At 44.2% G+C, this 15026-nt stretch overlaps 1 long non-coding RNA gene across 1 annotated transcript; it reads left to right on the top strand.

Annotated features, from left to right (window-relative positions):
- The first annotated feature begins 6447 nt into the window (after positions 1–6447).
- On the top strand, positions 6448–14185 carry LOC135290318 (uncharacterized). Its single transcript, XR_010353067.1, has 3 exons — positions 6448–7410; positions 10854–10944; positions 12349–14185. It is a non-coding gene; the product is annotated as an uncharacterized LOC135290318 (long non-coding RNA).
- The last annotated feature ends 841 nt before the right edge of the window (positions 14186–15026 follow it).

The raw sequence follows: 15026 nt of genomic DNA, 5'->3' as shown, positions 1-15026 counted from the left end.
GAGAACCAGGAATTGTGAAGGGAGAGCCAAAGGTGGGAAATCAAAATGAGCCCAGGACCTGGAGGGCCAGAAAGATGTTCCTTCCTGCTCATCAGAGAGATGAACTCCTGAGGGATCAGAATTAAACACTTGGAACCACTGGGACCATCTGTGGAATTGGAGCTGTTGCCTGGTAATGACTCCAACAGAAGCAGTTTTACTTTTTGATTCTATTTTTCTTCTCATGTATGTGTTGACTTGTATTTAACATGGCAAAAATTACATAAAACAAAAACAAAAAAAAAACCCCAACCAATAAAACAAAACAAAATAAAACAAAACCCAAATCCAAGCCATAAAAACATTAAAAACCCCAACAAAACACACCAAAAAACCCACACATAAAAATATTTAGCATATGGAAACTGGCCACTCAATACTCTGGGCCACAGACTCCCAAAAGGAAAGCTTAGACCTGAATAAACCCACCCAAGGCACAGGTTGCACCATCTAAAACCAGTTGAGAAGAGTTGGTGCAATTCTGCCTCTAGGAAGGAAAATCACCTGAGGAAAGGGGAAAATGGGAAGGTCAGACTTTGTCAGACTGTTGGGCACAATCAGAGTTATCATCCTACAGCCCTGCTTTTTCCTCAGCCTCTCTGGAATGCCTTGGATAAAAGGCTGAGCATGGAACAGGTTCGGAGTAAATGAGAAAGTAGATTGGATATTAGGAAGAAATTCTTCCCTGTGAAGGTGGTGAGGCCTTGGCACAGGTTTCCCAAAGAAGCTGTGGCTGCCCCACCCCTGGAATTGTCCAAGGCCAGGTTAGACAGGGCTTGGAGCAATCTGGGAGATGTGAGAGAGGTCGAAATGAAGTGATGGAACTGGAAATCTAGTAAGGAAAAGTGAGGCAGAACCATCCCTTTCCCTCCTTTGGCCCATAAAAGCATGGATGGCTTTGGGTCAGAGTGAGCCCCAGCACTGAGCAGATATTTAACACCCAATAAATCTTTACCTGCAGCAGGAAAAACTCCAGATTTGAAACTTCCCCCTGCTCAATTTAGCAAAGCTTTGCAGTGACCAGACTTGGAACAGCTTCAGGGCTTGCCAAGTCATTTGGCATCGTCTGCTGTCCTGTCTTTTATCTCAAGTACAGCCTTTTTTAATAAAGGCTATAAAATATTCCTTTCTTTTATGGCTGCACAAATATTCCTCAGCTATCACAAAAAAAAAAAAAAACCAAAAAAAAAAAAAAAAAAAAAAAAACAAAAAACCCCCAAAGCCTTTCCTCACAAAATCTGAGCATATTTGGGTGACTTGAAACCTCACTGTGAGAGATGATCCAGCCTTGACAGAAAGCAGAGATATTAAAAGAAAACTCTCCTTGGGCTGCCCATGTACCTAATGAGGCTTTTCAGCTTCCCTCCCCCATTTTATCTCTGCTGTCCCATTAATGTCCCTTCTTCTCCTGGTGGCTGCTCCTCATCTGCTGCCCATTAAGGACAGATTAAGCAGTGATGGATGGCAGGCTGATTCCCTGGAAGCGTGGCTGGCGTTTGGATATGTGGCACAGGAATTCATTAGGAGCAAAACTGGGTTTGGGGGTAATAAACACTTCAGCAAAGTGCTCAGAGAGTTTGGTGAATCCCCACCCTTCTCTTCTGTTAGGGCTGCAAACTGTTCTTCCAGGCAGAGACATGGAGGGTAAAATAAAAATATAAAAGAAATATAAAAGAAAAAAAGGGATTAAAAAGAAAATACAGGATGAACTCAAACCATTTTATTAACACTGAGAGGAACTGTGAGGGAAAATAATGCAGTGCTCTGTTTAATGAGAAATTGGTGTTATGGGATAGGAAATCATGAAATAGTTGAGGTTGGAAAAGACCTCCAAATTCATCAAGTCCAACCTTTGACCATACCAAATAAAACACATGGCAAAGTGCCAGGTCTACTCCTTTTCCAAGCACTTCCAGCAGTAGTGACTCCACCACTATCCTGAGGGTCCTGTTCCAATGCTTACCCACTCTTCCAGTGAAGAAATGTTCCCTAATATCCAACCTGAACCTGAAACTTGAGGCTGTTTCCCCTTATCCTGTTTGTTCCCTGTGAGAAGAGACCAACTCCCACCTGGCTGCACCCTCCTGTCAGGGAGCTGTAGAGAGTGATAAAATCCCCCCGATCCTCTGTTTTTCCAGGCTGAACATCCCCTACTCCCTCAGCTGCTCTTCATCACGTATGTTCCAGATCGATCTCCAGGCCTGGGAATTCTCATGGGAGGTACAACACTGTGTGATTTCCAAAGGCTATTTCTTCTGCTCAACTCTAGGTCTGACCCTGAAAAGTTGCTCTCCAAGGAATAATCCCACAAACTCAAAGCAGGACCAGGAAACTGTTTGCTCCACTGGGGACCAAAACACCTTTAATTCCCATAAGGATTACTTTGTTTTCCTGATGCTGAAGAAGAAAATTGGAGGTGCAGAAGGGGATACAGCAATAATTAACCTTTCCTGGGATGGAGAATTACTGCAATTATTTCCCAACACGACTCCAAAGAGGGGAGCACTGGCTTTGCACATCCTGTATCCCTACGATTACGAGCTGGAGTAGCACTGGCACGATGTGGGATTATCCCACTTGTGTTGTGTGGAATGTCCCAAAAGGGAAAACCAGCTGGAGACACAGAGAGGGCACTGAGCCCTCCCTGCAGCAGGGCTGCCAGAATCCAAACTGCCTCTGCAAACCACATTTATCTTTAACCAGGGGCTCCAAGGAGCAGCCACGAGCCATTCTTCAAGGAAATCTCAGGTGGGAAAGAAAAGGAACAAGCTGTCACATTCACCCCCTGGCAAAAGTTGAAAAGTTGAACAAAAGGAAGCAGCTTCCATTGGAAGATGAGGATTTGCTCCAATCCAAAGGCTGCGCTCGTTTCTCTTTCTTGTTTTCTACCACTGAAAAATGCCAGAGGGCAAATGGCAGCCAAGAGCTCTTTCCTTTGTTGTACCCAGACAAAGAGTTTGCTCTATCAACAGCATTCTCTCCAATTTATCATCAAAAAGAAAAAAGTCAAAATAACCTTGAATACCAGCTCACACCAAATGACTGGGAAGGCAGGGAATGTTTCCAGCTCCAAGGACAAACCTTGTGTGTTTGCTCAAACCAAAGGCAGATCGGAGAGAAACTGAAGGCTTTGGAGCTGGGAATAAAGAGGGTTTGTAATGGTTTGATCTGCTCAAACTCCTGGTACAGTTGCACGTGTAACATCTTGTTGGGAAAATCTTCCATTCCTAAGGATTAAAGCTCAAGCACAGGATGGAGTTATCCCACATGATGTGTGCATCACCTGGGCTTAGGCAGCCCCTTAGCCCAGAGCAAAGGCACGATTATGATGTTCCCTAAATAACTCCATGTGAGTCCAAGTTAGGCCCAGCATTTATTTAAACCCTTGAAAACACAGGAAGAAAATATTTATTTTCCTGGGAAATGCAAAGAACAAATTGAAAGTTCCCAAGCCATGTGGGTAATTCCAGTGCCTTAACTTTTCCTCTTGGCTCCATTTCATTTGGCGTTTTCAAAGTTTTGGCTGCCCTTCCCACTTGTCCTGATCTGTTTAAAGCCCAACTTCAACATTTTTTAAGTGTCAACTTAAAAAAATATTTTTCATTGTTGGATCTCCTCAAACCCACAAATATTTGGTGGTGTTTTAGATCTCTCGGTGGAGTTCAGGATGCAATTCCCAGGAGGAATTTCTTCATGGAAAGCATTGTTAAACATTGAAAAGGGCTGCCCAGGGAGGTGGTGGAGTCTCCATCCCTGGAGGTGTTTAATAAATTACTCCACGTGGCACTCACTGTCTTGTTGACAAGAAGGTGATGGATTAGACTTAGTGATCCCAGGGGTCTTTTCCAGCCTTAAGAATTCCATGGTTCTGTGCTGAAAAAACCACTCTGAAGAGGAGACAGATTGAAGGAGGATGGCAGAGGTCTTTTAAGAGCTGTATTGAAAATCTCCCATTGTCTGTGAGGCTTTTTCTGCTTTATTCTGTCATTTTTCTAAAGAGTTCTTCTCATTCTCTGCTCTTTATCATGGAATTATTTACTCTGCCTTTGCCCCCTTGGTCAGCAGGGAGCCATGGTTTTTCAAGGCATAAGGTGCAGGACCAAAAATGAAACTTCTGTGGGGAAAAAATATCTACTTCCTTCGCCTTTGAACTTTGGGAGAAGCTGGTACATCATTTCAAAATTCAGGTGTGGAAATGACTCAGATTTTATTCAGGGGAGGTTTTAATTGGATATTAGGAAAAAAGTCCTTCATGAAAAGGGTTGTCAGGCTTTGGAACGAGATGCCCGGGGAAGTGGTGAACTCACCATCCCTGGAAGTGTTCATAAAAAGTGTGAATATGGCACTTGAGGATATCTTTTACATCTTTTTCTACGTTACATAGACAAACCCATGCAAAATATGGGAGCTGGGAGGAATTTCAGCAGAACTGTGTCAGCTCAAGGAGCTTGTGAATGGCTCAAAGGCACAAACTCCTAACTCAGCTCTCTTTTTTTTGCAGGTGTAATTTCAATAACATCAGAATTATGAAGCTGATGAACAAATCCATCATCTTCTCCCTCAAGTGCAGATGACAACTGCGGCTGCAACAAGCCACATCCTGAAGGACGGTCAAGGAGCTGCTGCCGTGTTCCACATTTTCCAAACTCCAGCTGTGGGAAAGGGATTTGCATTGGTTTGATAGTTTGAGAAAATAAGGGCATTAATGGTGAAGAATTCACTGCCTCCAACTCAATCCAAGAGGATCTGCCTTGTGCACAAACTCCTCTCTATAAATTCCTTAGTTTTTCCCACCTTGTAGTGGAAATTCTAGCTGTGCTTGCCTTTAGGAAATGCTTTTCCTCTGAATTTCAAAAGGATGGGGAAAAAAAACCCCAAAACAACAGGAGAAGAATGAGCTTCACAATCCCATTCCTGAAAAATCCAAGGAGCTTTAGAGTGAGGACATCTGCGGTGGAGGACAAACCATAAAAACAGTGCTGGGATTTGTAGAAAATGTTGAAACTTTTCCACTAAACTGATCAGGGTTTAGTATTTGGTTTAATATTCCATTGAATATCTTATATTCTAAAAAAACCCACATTTATTGATTTATTAATAATTTGACTTATTGTTTTTCACCAGAGGGAAAAGGAGTTCAACAAGTGTTTGGGCAACACTTCAGCCACAAGTTGAGATTCTTGGGCTTGTCTGTGCAGGGCCAGAAGTTGGACTTGATGATCCTTGTGAGTCCTTTCCAACTATGATTCCATGAAATCCTGTTTGCACAAGTTGGTCACCAAATACCTTTAGGCCTCTAAATAGAGGAAAATACATAAAATTATGAGCTGTAGATAAAGCAGGAAAGTATTTATTCCTTGAGGGATTTGGTTCCTCAAAGTCCTATCCAGTTATCTGAACGGCTGTGATTAAAGACCATGGAATCGTGGTTTGGGTTTGAATGGACCTTCGAATTCATCTCATTCCAACCCCCTGCCATGGCCAGGGACATCTTTACTATTCCAGGTTGCTCCAAATCCCATCCAGTCTGGCCTTGGATGCTTCTCTGGACAACTGTGCCAGGGTCTCACCACCCTCAGGGAAGAATTCCTCTTGCATCCAATCTAAACCTGCTCCTTTTCAGTCTAAAAGCCATCAGGGATTTAGATTTATACAACCAGACACCATCTGATCCTTCTCAAGTCTTGAACTGCTTCAGGGTCTTAAAATCCAGAGTCTTGCTGATACTCTCAGAGAAGGGTTTGGGGGGATGTTATTTCAGGATACTGGCCACTCTCTCTTTTATCCAATGTCTTTTGATTCCCAGTGGAAAGCTGCTTAATAAAATGTGGCAGGAGTCTGTTGACTCACTTTGCACCTTTATGTGAAGATCAATGTCTGATGGACCAGTGATGCAATGGAAGAAGGATGAGAGAAAAAAGAGAGTGGATTAAAAAAAAAAAGGAAAAAGAAGAGAACAAAGTGATGAACCTCTTACGAATTCCCCCAAGCTCCAGGCAGTCAATGATTTGACATGAGCTGTGCCTAGGGCAGGCTCATATTTCAGACAGGATATTAAGACATGCAAGGAGGAAAAAGAGAAGCATAAGTGAGTTTTGCAGATCCCATTGGGTGGTGGGGAAGTCCCAAACACATTTTTATCTCTCCTTTCCCTTTGTCTTCCAGACCAGATAAACCCCTTCCTCATAAACACTGGGAATTTCTAGGTGTGCTTTGCATCTGCTGGCACTCAAGAAATAAATCTGTCATCCAAACTCAGGAGAAGAGGGGCAAGGAAGACACACAACTGCAAAACTAATTTGCACAGGAGTCTGAGAAGCAAGAAAACTTGCCTTGGAGCTGCTCATTAGCCAGGCTGATGACAAAGGGAAAATAAAAAGAAGGTGAGTTTTAAGGCATCTTTCCAGCCAAGGCACTCAAACATCCATTTCCATCTGCCCAGGATAAGCAACTTTACATGAATTAGGCTCATGTGCACCATATGTCTCTTTATTTCCATCTTTATCCTCCTTGCAAAGCTGTTTGAAGAAAAGATGCCAGGTTGGTGTTTTTAGAGGTTCAGAAAGTTCAGTGCAGGGAGCAAAAAAGCAACAAGCTCAAAAAAATCCTCAAAAAGCCTCCTAGAACAAAATAAAAATGAAACAACCCCCCTGCCTAATCACTCACACTAAAGAATTTGCATAATTTGCCTCCACTTTCACTATTTCTACTGGCAGTACAATTATTTCAGCAAAGCAAGAGATAATTAATTACCAATATTCACTTTAACTGAGTTTAAATAACAATTAGAAATGCATCAATTATCAGCAGACACAGGGATATAAACCAGAAACCAAGGGCTGGGTAAACCAGGTCAGTGAGTCCTGAGTGTGTGGGCCTGAAGGCAGGAACAGCTGTTTCCAAGCTATAAAAGACAATGTTTGTCTGCTCCTTTCCTGGAGATTTCTGTTCCTGGCTGGGATTTGGCTCAGGGGCTGAGGATGACTCTTGGGAGGCAGCTTTGAGGCATCATCATCATCATCACTTCACTGGAAGTTAAATAGAGCACAAACGAGCACTGTGCACTTTATTTCTTCACCCTGAACTTTGGAAGATAAGTGACACGTGGACCTTCTGTGAAGTAACAATTTTGCTTGTGATGAAACAGAGGAATCCACACAGGAAAATGTCCTGGAGTGAAAGAACCCACTCAGAAAAGCGTCCCGAGCATCTGCTTTGGGATAGAAAATAGAAAGGAAGGAGATGGCAAAGATTTGGATGTGAAGAGTCCTTGGGGAGTTGAGATCTGGTCCCTGACAAGTTTAAATGTGAGTTTTGTGCCATGAGGAGAAACAAACAGAGGAAGCAGAGATTTCCTAGAAAAATCTACAGGTAATATTTCGACTCTGCATTTTATTGCCTTATCTTCAGGAAAACTTCCTTAATTAGCTTTGGTTTTGGGAGAACCATGGAATGGTTTGGGTTGGAAAAGATGTTCAAGATTGTCTTGTTCCAACTCCCTGCCATAAGCAGAGACACATTCCACTATCCCAGGTTTCTCCAAGCCCCATCCAGCCTGGCCTTGGACACTTCCAGGGTTGGGGCATCCACAGCTTCTCTGGAAAACCTGTGCCAGGGCCTCACCACCCTGAATTTCTTCCTGATATCCAATCTAAATCCACACTCAGTCAGTGTGAAGCCATTCCCCCTTGTCTTGTCAATCAACACTCCAGTAAATGGTCTCTCCTCATTTTCCTTGTCAGCTCCCTTCAGGAGCTGGAATGAATTTGGATAAATTGAGCCTCATTTCTTGGTTCTGAATGCAAAATTTTGCATTCAGGTGGACTGACTTGACTCATCTTGGTGCAGTTTCCCCAAAATTCCAATTCTCTGCCCTACTCAGAGGCAATCATCGTCTTTTAGAAATGCTGTCAGCAGTGATTTTATTCTTCTTCCCAAATCACTGACAACGATGCTGAAAACTTCTTGCAGAACCTCCATCAGCATGATTTTCCATTGACAAGTTCTTCCTTAGATCTGTTATTTGATGACCTTCTAATTGATTTGATATTTATATTACTCTACTTTTTTTTTTCTTTTAATATGACTGTTGGAAATAAATCAAACCTGTTAGAAAAATCTCACACTGAGGCTGTTCCCAGTATCACCAATCTTTTGTCTCCTCAGAAACATAATCAGGCTGGCTTGACAAGGCTCCCTTCCATAAAGCACTTTGACTGACATTAATTGTGTTCTGACCCTCTGGTTCTTTATTGATTGCATCATTTAGCTTCTTTTTTTTAATTTTTATTTTTCCTACAATTTTGTGTAGAATTGATTCTCAGGCTTAGAAACTGATAATTGCCATCACCAGCTGATAATTGCCATCACCAGCTGATAATTGCCATCTCATTTCTCCTGTCCCACATGACATCAGCTTGAGACTTTCATGGATCTTCTTGCCTGAACTGTGGCACTCTGATGAGCTTTATTTATTTAATAGGTTATGGGACTAAAAGATCTTTAAGGCCCCTTCCAACCCAAACCATTCCATGATTTAGCAACTGAGTGAACACTCAGAGGTGAGGCCCTTGCTCTGCTCCCTGTCCCCATGAGGAAAACGTTCCTGGAAAGCCAAATCCTGAGTGAAGAGCAGGGAGTGCTGAGTTCCTGCCTAGAAATTCCCCCTTAATTCCATGAAAGACGCTATTTAGCTGTCTCAAGTTTTTTATTTTGTATACAAGAAGAGATCTTCCTTTGGGCTTCCCTGCCCAATTCTCCCAGGATAAAGCTGGGATATTTCTGTTTGACTGTCCTGAACTGGTAGGAGTTCCCAAAATCCCATTTGTGGGCACTCTCGGAGGTGACTGCAGCTGTGTTTTGCCCAGTGGAGGATGCATGAGAATTTTTGACGACCTTTAAGGCCCTTTTCTACCCATTCCATGTTTCTCTGCTAAACTGCTGCAGTCTGAGCTCAGTGGAGTGCAGGAGGATGTGAGAGCACAGATCAGCTGCTGGAATTTCTGCAGGGGCTTGTTAAGAGCACACCTGGCCCGTGACTGGGAAAGGGCCACCCCAGGACATGCCCAATAAATTTTCTCCTATTTAACTCCACAGAGGGATTTTTTTTATCTCCGGGGCACTGGAGATGAGGTTTGATGTCAGGAGTGGCAGAACAGGAAGCCACCCAGAGATCAGTAAATCCAAAAATCTGCACTCCTGAGTGCTGAGCCTCCAAGAAATAGCTTGGTAGAGGCTTGTTTGAAATTGTTTTATTTCAATTCATGTGATTAACCACTCATTCAGTTCATTACAAAGCATCACTCATGGCTAGCTGCATTTCCAGACTGGTTTCCCAGGGAAATGAAATATATGGGATACACCTTAGGAGGTGTTTGTCTCATCCCTTGTACCTGTTCATCCTCTTCACTGACCCAGAACAGAAAATGGAATTTTTTGGTCAAAGAAACTGTGGCTGTGCCATCCCAGGAATTGTTCCATGCCAGACTGGACAGGAACAACTTGGTCTAGTGGAAGGTTTCTCTACCTGTGGCAGAGGGGTGGAATGAAATGATTTTTAATGTCCTTTCCAACCTAAACCATTCTGGGATTTTGTGAAAAGGAGTTTGAAGGCTTTAATGTGTGAGTTGCTTGATGAAATGTCTCAGAGAGGAGAGTTCTTGTCTGTACTGTAGGGAGTACAGAAAGAAAGGAAGAGCTGGCAAGACACAAAAAGTCACAGGGAGATAGATTTGGGTGAATTTTTGATCATACTGGACTGGGAGGGTTGTGGAATGACCTTGGAGAACCAAGAACCTGAGCTCTGTTACTCAAGCTGTAGCTCTGGGGCTTTGGGAGGATGGGCAGTGGCCTCTAAACCATTAACAACTTGCTCAACTCCCCTCTGGACACTCATCCCTGATTTTCCACAGAAATTAACACCAGTTCACTTCCAGCATCTGCTTCTGGGTGTAGGATCTGATCTCCCTAAAATACTTTTCCAGGTGCAGTGCACTCTGGCAGCTGATATTTTCCAGGCAGGTGAAGTTTCCCTTTTTTCCCCATTTTTTGCCTTTTCTATGGTGGTCAAACTGGGATTGGTTATTAGGAATGGTGTCAAGGGGGGGTGAAGGTTGGGCGTATGAATATTCGTATTTAATATAAAATTTACTATGAAATCATAGAATCACAGAGTAGTTTAGGTTGGAAGGGACCTGAAAGCTCAATTTGTTCCACCCTGTCATGGACAGGGAACCTTCCACTGCACCACATTGCTCCCAGAACACTTTGAGGGATGGAACATCCCTGAAAAACCTAAAATAGACCCAAAATATAATTTAAATGTAGATACTACATTAATTTTTGAAGAAGCATTAGGTATTTTCTCAAACCTTGCCTGGTTTCAAGTTCAGCAGACAAAGAAAACACAGGAAAATCCCCCAAAATACACTCTCCAGGCATCTGCACACAACACAGCTCCTGTGTGGGTGGATATGTAAGAAAAAATCAATTTTCTGGAGGTTTCCTGTGGTGCCTGTCACCCCCTCAGCTTAATTAAACATGAAAAATCCGTGCTCCACATCCCATCCATCAGGCTAAAATCACAGCCATCAAGCTGGCACTCCCCATACCTCCATCCTGTGGGTCAGGGAGGGCTGGAGGGATAATTGCTCCATGTGACATCCTGATTTGGACACATGTGGTCTCCCTGCATCCAGCTAAACAGTATTCCCTGCTCTTCTCTGTATCTTTAAAATTTCCTTTATTTTAGGACATATATTTTCTCCTGTCTGTGCTTCTTAAACTGTCTGTTTTTTTCCTCTCTCACATTTCAGGTCCAGACACGGGTTGTTGTCTTCTGACCCATCCTGGTTCCCAGCATCCCAAACACGTGTTCATGCCAAGGATGTCAGGAGGTCTGGAAAGGTCAGATGACCACGCTGTTCCCATCAATTTTCTCACTTCTGAGGCTCAAAAGCAGCACAAACAAAAGACCTTTTCAAGTGCTGCAAAGCTCCCAGAGCAGGGGAGGGACCGGGCAGCTCAGCAGGCATTGAGGGAGAAAAGGGGTCATGCAGGGGCGAAGTGCTGTGATCCAGGAGAGCTGAACACCTCTCCCGGGTGGATATTGATTTCTGTGCTCCCACTCGAATCCAGGCTTGTCTGGAGGAGCTCTGAGGGCAGTGTGGGGTTCTCCACTCCCCCAAACCCTGGGCTGTGGTGAACGTGACCATGGCCGGGTGGGGAGAGCTCACATGTCCCTCTTTTGATGGAATTGGCTCTCTACAGGCAGGTAAAAATAGCCAGGGCTCCTTGTGTGCCTTGGGGATGAGGGAGACATTGCTCCATCCACAAGACAATCCCTCCCCACTTGGGATATAAAATGGCTTTTCCCATCTGCTGATTTGCTGGACCACAACCCCCTGAAATCAGAGGGGTGCAGGCCAGGTGTGTGTGAAGGGACAAGGTGACATTTTATCAGTGGCAGGGCAGTGTGTGAAGCATTTGTCCTTGAATTCCAACATGTTGGAAAGGAATGAGCCTTTCAATGGGTAGCAAGTCAATAACATAGATAAAAAGCATGTGAATTGTGACACTTGGAGATAAAAGCTCATTTCAAGTCTCATTTTCATTTTCCAGAGGAGGATTGGACAGGGCAGGGCTGGCCACTGACCACGTGTCTGTCCCTTCTCCCAAGTAACAAGTGATGGGACAAAAGGAAACGGCCCCAGGGTGCCCCAGGGGAGGTTTGGATTGGTTATTAGGAAAAACTTATTCCCAAAACGGTTGCCAGGCTGCCCAGGGAAGTGGCTGAGTCACCATACCTTGAGGGCTTTAAAGATGTGGAGATGTGACACTTGGGGAAGTGACTGAGTGGTGGGCTTGGCTGTGCTGGGGGAACAGCTGAATTCAATGATCTTAGAGGGCATTTCCAATCTAAATATTGCTATGATTTGGAAAAAAATGCTCCACCAAAAATGGTTGTCAAGCCCTGGAACAGGCTGTCCAGGGAAGTGGCTGAATCACCATACCTTGAGGAATTTAAAAGATGTGGAGGTGTGACACTTGGGGACATGACTGGGTGGTGGGCTCGGCTGTGCTGGGGGAACAGTTGGATTCAATGATCTTAGAGGGCTTTTCCAATCTAAATGTTGCTGTGATTCGGAAAAAAATGCTTCACCAACATGGTTGTCAAGCCCTGGAGCAGGCTGCCTGGGGAAGTGGCTGAGTCACCATACCTGGAGGGATTTGAAAGATGTGTGGGTGTAACATTTGGGGATGTGGTTTTGTCTGTGCTGGGTTAATGGTTCTTCCTTTGCTGACCTCCAGAGCTACCTCGAGGTGATTTGGCCTCCTGGCCACCTCCTCTGCTGCCAAATTTCTCTCTGTTCTCACACTCCTGGTGACACTCACCACTCACATGTGCTCAGCCGATTCAGCAGGGTTTGGATACTGCCAGAGAAGATGGCAGGGATGGGTTCATCACCCCTGGACAACTCCAAAAAGTGGAAAGGTGCAGGATTTGTACCACAATGGATCATCCCAGAACAAAGGAAAAGCCAAACAAGCAGGAGTAGCCTGAGGGCAGAACGTGCCATTAGATGTATGAACAATGCAGCAGGGAAGGAGAGAGGGGAGCAGTGAAGGATCAGAGTCACTTTTTGAGAGATAGGGAAAAGCAAGAGAAGGATTGTAAAGAAAGCTTATCTTGTTCCTGCCTGTTCTCCCACTGCCTTCGGGATTATGCAAATGAATCATTCAAGTAGATTTCCCTGGTAATTAAAAACTCTGCTCTTTTTAATTAAACTTTCCCTCCAGAGTGAGGTTTTTTTTTGGTTTTTTTTTTTTTTTTCTTTTTGTTTTTAGTTCCCCCTTGAGAAACTAATCTTTACAAGAATTCTTTTCTTTTTCCTCCTCTCTTAGTTTCTTCTTTTTCTTTCCCTTCTCCCTCACAATTGTCAAGGCCTGTCACAAACTGATCTGAGCACTGAGTTAAACTAGAATTTGCTGGAGAAAGCAACAGGAGAAAACTTTGAATCTGGGCTGAGGCAGCAAGTGGGAGTCGGACTTCAGAGCGTGGGAATGACTTTAAGGGCTTGTGCACAGAAGCAGAAAGAAAATTTCAGAGGAAATCCAAAGAAAGGTAGGATGGAAAAAAAAATTACAAGTTTGAGTGCTTCCAGCTCCTGAGATTTAGCTGGTAGGAGGTCTGCAAGGAGATATAATTAGTAGGGAAGCTGTAATGAACTCGAGGTGCTGGAATATTTAACTGCAGGTCATGAGAAATTGGCAGGGTTAAACCAGATGAACAATTACTGCACAATGTCACTTCAGAGAGGTTTTTCTGCATTTCCAGCAGCTGATGGAATCATAGAATCGTGGAATATCCTGAGCTGGAAGGGACCCACAAAGATCATCAAAGTCCAGTTCCTTCCCTGCACAGGGGACCCCAGGAATTCCACCATGGAGACAAAGTCTGCATCAAACATGCTCAAATTCAATGCTGGATTCATGTTCTCCTTTATTCATTGTCTTGGGATGTGATGTTTCAATACAAGACACGGATGCCAGTGCTGTTGTCACTATCACCACCATGTCCCAGCCCTCTGAAGGATTTTTTCTCCTTCCCTTCACTGGACAAGACCCTGTGGAAGCTGGAAGGCTGGAAAAAGAAAACAAAACAAGGAAAGCAAAGAAAACTCACGGGGTTCTGAGCAACCTGGTCTCGTGGAAAGTTGGCCCATGGTAGGGGCTTGGAATGAGATGATCTTTAAAAGTCCCTTGCAACCCAAACCATTCTGGGATTCTGTGATTTGCCACCAGGAGTCATCTGAGCTTTCAATTCCCATGAGGCTCTGGTGAATGATGCAAGGCCTGTTATAACTTGTCAGGACCCTGATCCTGTGAGGACAGCTCACTTTGTCAGCCTCTGATTCTGGAGTTTGGAGCCAGGTTTTGCTCCTTGTACCCCTGTGAGCACCTTGGATACCAGGAGAGAGGGTGATAAGCAGAGTCATTTAATTTGGGTGTTTTCCTTTGAGTACAGTCAGTGAAGAAGAATCCAGAAGTGATCAGGGCTGGGTGGATCTCACCCCAAATAAGATTCCTGTGTTAGAGAATCCTGGATTGGTTTGGGTTGGAAAGGACCTTGGGTCAGCCTGGGATAGTGGAAGACGTCCCTTTCCATGGCAGGGACACCTTCCACTATCCCAGGGTGCTCCAAGCCCTGTCCAGCCTGGCCTTGGACACTTCCAGGGATGAGGCAGCCACAGCTTCTCTGAGAAACCTGGCCCAAGGTGTCCCCACACTCACAGGGAAGAATTTCTTCTTCACATCCCATTTAAACCTCCTGTCTTTCAAGCAGCTTGCCCAGAATGCTTCATTTTGTCATGGATTGGTGATTGTCCCCTTGGCTTTAAAACACACCCAGGGACTTGGGACAATGCCCTGCTGCCTAAACCTGGGCTGAGCTCTGCTGTCAGCTCAGATTGGTGTAAAATCTCTCCACACAAATTCCCAGGTGGCCTCCATGAGTCTCTGCAGCCCTCATGGGGTTGGATGAGGTGCTGGATGGGCCATAACTCAACACACAACGCTGAACAAGGCAAGATCTCTTGGCAAATGTCCTGAGCTCTGCTCTGTGGTTGGAAATTACAGCCTCTCTCCGGTGCCAAAGGGAGATCTATGGATCACAGTCCCCTGCTGAGTATCCCCTAAGGAAAATACAGCATTTCTATTCACCACCTCTTTAAATCTGCATCCTTTTCCCATCACAAGGAGGGAATTTTAGCCTTGATGCTTTATCTTCGCAACACAAAGGCTGCTGTTTTTAAGTGCTACACTTTTTTCTCCCCCTTTTTTGGTTATGAATTTTCTGGTTTAATTTAATTTTGTTTTTTCAATCAATGCCTTAAGCAGGCAGATGATGCAGATCAGGGAGTGTCTAAATGTACACAGACATGATGGGAAGTGGCAGATGAAGACCAGTGGAGATCTGAGCTCCATGA

This window comes from Passer domesticus, chromosome 1 (genome assembly GCF_036417665.1).
Source record: "Passer domesticus isolate bPasDom1 chromosome 1, bPasDom1.hap1, whole genome shotgun sequence".
Lineage (NCBI taxonomy): Eukaryota > Metazoa > Chordata > Aves > Passeriformes > Passeridae > Passer > Passer domesticus.
Note: the sequence above shows the minus strand (reverse complement) of the source record. Positions and strands in the feature narration are given on the sequence as shown.